Here is a 4,259-nt window from a genome sequence, read left to right as displayed (position 1 = left end):
CCAGGTCTGCAGCAGGTGCCAAGATCTAGGAGCTCAACTGGGGTGTCGAGAGGCGCATCTGACACCCATCATGGTGACAGCCCCAGCTGTGCAGTGGTCGGCCAGCCTGACCCAGTGCTCAGCCACTCACTAACCACAAGCCAGCTGGGGACAGAGCCCGAGCTAAGGACTCCGGTCTCAGCAGCTCCCTCAGCACTTTTGAATGATGCATATTCTCAAACCAGCCAGCTGGGCCCCAGGGCTCCAGTGCCAGCAAAGAGAATCTGGCAGCATTTATTTCATAAGACCCCACGTTCCCACAAACACCCTCCCCAGAACCCTCATCCCAAGGGAGGTTATGTGAGCGGGAAACGCAGTCTCTGTTATGCTCAGAAGGCTGCTGGCCGCGTTCATCACTACCCTTGTTTCCAGCAGTGACTGTCCAGAGCTGTGAAGGCTCAGCCCATGTTGTGAATTCTAAAGAGTAAGTGTGTGGTCACGTGTGCTAGGCACAGAACCTGCTCTCCTGGGATGGTGCTGTGCACCAGCATTCCGCGGCATATGGTTTTGTAAAGTGCACACCCTGCATCCCCAGATGGGATTTGGGGTTTCTGACCTGTCCAGCAACTTACCCAGAACACCGGCTGGCTGCTGTGAAGCTGGGTTGGAGTCCTGGGATCCTGCGTCCTCCTGGCATCTTGAACCACCAGAGCACTGGACATGTGCAGAGATGGATTTAGCCAAACCTTACAATAGCACAGGAGGAAAACATGGCCGCATCAAAGAGGAATGATGGCATTAGCACAAAACCAGTGATAACAAAAGCACATGGTAATTATGGAAATGAGAGATGGCGGGAGATGGGGGAGGCGGGCAAAGGGGCCAGCCACATTCACAAAGAGGCTGCACTGTTCCTTTAGTGAGCACAGCATGCAAAGGGACAGGACATAGAAGGCTGCACCTTGATTTATGTCTCCTGCCACAACTGAGTCCTTACTGAATAGACAGAGTTGAGTAGGACAACTCAGAAATGCCTGATGCCATTAAATCAGCATTGTTAGACAGGGAACATAGTTAGTAAGTCTCTTTTATATGTAATGTTTGTGGTCACCTCAAAAACAGCAGCATTGTCAGCACCGCTGCTGGGTCTGGAGAAAGTCTGGAAGCCCGCATCACAGGTGTTACCTACTTGCACGTTTGTTTCCTGTCAGTATCTGTTCCTGTCCCTCGAGGCACTGGTCACGATCACAGCGTGAGTATGGCTGCGCAGGCTGACGTTACCTTCAAGCTCTCGTCATAAGATTCTTGGTTGTTGCTGACTCTTCACAAGCACCTGTTCTACCTGAGGAGACACTCGCACTTAAGCGGCTCCACTGTGTGCTGGGTATTTTGTGTGTCACCTCATTTAGCACACCTGACAGGGGAGTCATCACCCCCACAGCATGAATGGAACCCAGAGCAGTCACGGTATGGTCTGGGTGTCCTGCCAATCCCGTGCAGCACCATCCTCCTCCAGCCTGGGCCATGGAATTGCCACATGACAGCCAGCCCCACATCTGGCTGGTCCATTCTCCGTTCCCCTGAGCAACACACCTCGCTGATGGCCATTGCTGGGCCTCCACTCTGCAAGGCCAGGGGTGGGTAGAGTGCTGTGGGAGAAGGAGCTTGGTCCACAGTTGGGTGGGGCGGGGACCAGGAGCTGCTGGTACCATGCTGGTGTCCGTAGGGTCTCTCTGGGACTCAGTGCCAGGTCCTAGGAGCCCATGAATAAAATGATAACCAGCCTCTCTCGGTGGGGCACTAGCTGCTGCAAAGCCGAGGATGCAGCAGCCTGCCCAGCTGCCGGTGGCTGCCGCTTCTTAGCAAGCCTTCTCCCTCAGTGCATTTAAATCATAACTTACACAGGTCGATGCTTTAGTTGCCATCTGCAAGGTGAAATCCACCTAAGACAGTTAGATCTGCTTGAACAGGGGTGGGTGTGCCCTGGCTGTCAGTGTCAGACCCTGTGGCTGAGGTCACAGGGAGCTCCAATGTCTCCGAGGCCTTTGATGGCTGGTCTCGCCTGGAACCTGTTCTCGCCTGGCTCCTGTTCTCATGTGATCTGAATGCAGATGAATGTGTGTGCCTGAGTCTGCATGCATGCACCTTTCTGCTGCTCTTCCAGCAAACCAGTTTCTCCCTGACACTCGGTTTAAACATCATTTGTGTCTTTCGTTATCTATTAAATTCTGCTTTCCCCAATTCCTATGAAAGCCGCTTCCCAGGTCACAGCCGCAGTGAGCAGGGGAAACATCATCACTACGGAGTCCTGATCTCCATGGGGGTGTCGGGGTTGGCACCGTTTTGGGCCACTGCCCTGCTAGCACTAGAGCCAGATGCCGGATGCTGCCCAGCTTAGTTCTGAGGTCCCAGAGTCGGGAGGGGGGATGTCAGCTCAGGCGCCCCAGGTCCCAAGCTTTGGTTCCTAGGACTCCCTGCGCCTCCTCACTCACCGTCTGCTCCCCTGCCCTGCTCCCGCCATGTGTCTGGGGCCTGTCTGTCTTCCCTGCCTGGTCTGCTCTCCCAGCAGGTGAGGACTTGCTCAGCTTCATCACCACTGTGTCCCCAAAACCCGAACAGCACCCAGCAAAGAGCAAGTTCACAACACCCACTGCCAGGTGAGCTAGGTGCTTTCTTCTTACTGGGTTTCGGCTGAAGCAAAAATCAAGGCAAATTCCCTCTCATCAGAAAAGGGCTGCAGGTGGGATCCTGCTCTGCTGCCAGCCTAGTGTTAAGTGATGCCTTCTGACCTCAGTGAGCCCAGCCTCCAGCCACAGGTCAGCCTGTGGAGACCCACCTGCAGGTCAGGCAGGCTCTGGTCAGCCTGGATCCTGTACATCTCCAAAGCAGGCACAGGAGTGGCTTCACAGGACCTCTGGGGCAGGGAACAAGGTGACCTGCAAAGCTAGGCTGACCTAGACAGGGCCATGTGGACACCAGCATGAGGGTCGCTGGCCCCGCCCTGCCTCGCCACCCCACTGGCTCTGCTTACATCCTTGGTTTTCCTGGGTGCTTTCCTCCCTCTAGAAATACTAAACCACGCAGCTCTGACTCCAGAGCTTACAGGGAACTGGGAGTGACAGGTACTGGACTCCCTGCTCCACCAGGGCTCAGCCGTGTCTTTCTACCATGGCAGCAGGGGACCACCCCTGTGCATTCAGGAGATGCTGTCCCAGGGATGAAATAGTCCACTACACTGCCCTGTCCATTGGTCACTGCTCAGCAGGACCTCCCTCCCTCCTTCCTGCCCTGTCCCCAGGTCACTGCTCAGCAGGACCTCCCTCCCCCTGCACTGTCCCCAGGTCACTGCTCAGGAGGACCTCCCTCCCTCCTGCCCTGTCCCCAGGTCACTGCTCAGCAGGACCTCCCTCCCCCCTGCCCTGTCCCCAGGTCACTGCTCAGCAGGACCTCCCTCCCCCTGCCCTGTCCCCAGGTCACTGCTCAGCAGGACCTCCCTCCCTCCTTCCTGTCCCCAGGTCACTGCTCAGCAGGACCTCCCTCCCTCCTCCCCTGTCTCTAGGTCACTATTCAGCAGGACCTCCCTCCCCCTGCCCTGTCCCCAGGTCACTGCTCAGCAGGACCTCCCTCCCTCCTGCCCTGTCCCCAGGTCACTGCTCAGCAGGACCTCCCTCCCCCTGCCCTGTCCCCAGGTCACTGCTCAGCAGGACCTCCCTCCCCCTGCCCTGTCCCCAGGTCACTGCTCAGCAGGACCTCCCTCCTGCCCTGTCCCCAGGTGACTGCTCAGCAGGACCTCCCTCCTGCCTTGTCCCCAGGTCACTGCTCAGCAGGACCTCCCTCTCTCCTTCCTGTCCCCAGGTCACTGCTCAGCAGGACCTCCCTCCCTCCTGCCCTGTCCCCAGGTCACTGCTCAGCAGGACCTCCCTCCCCCTGCCCTGTCCCCAGGTCACTGCTCAGCAGGACCTCCCTCCTGCCCTGTCCCCAGGTCACTGCTCAGCAGGACCTCCCTCCTGCCCTGTCCCCAGGTCACTGCTCAGCAGGACCTCCCTCCCCCTGCCCTGTCCCCAGGTCACTGCTCAGCAGGACCTCCCTCCCTCCTGCCCTGTCCCCAGGTCACTGCTCAGCAGGACCTCCCTCCCCCTGCCCTGTCCCCAGGTCACTGCTCAGCAGGACCTCCCTCCTCCTGCCCTGTCCCCAGGTCACTGCTCAGCAGGACCTCCCTCCCTCCTGCCCTGTCTCCAGGTCACTGCTCAGCAGGACCTCCCTCCCCCCTGCCCTGTCCC

This window comes from Urocitellus parryii, chromosome 12, assembly GCF_045843805.1.
Source record: "Urocitellus parryii isolate mUroPar1 chromosome 12, mUroPar1.hap1, whole genome shotgun sequence".
Classification (NCBI taxonomy): domain Eukaryota; kingdom Metazoa; phylum Chordata; class Mammalia; order Rodentia; family Sciuridae; genus Urocitellus; species Urocitellus parryii.
The sequence above is the reverse complement of the archived record's forward strand: the minus strand, read 5'-3'. Positions refer to the sequence as shown.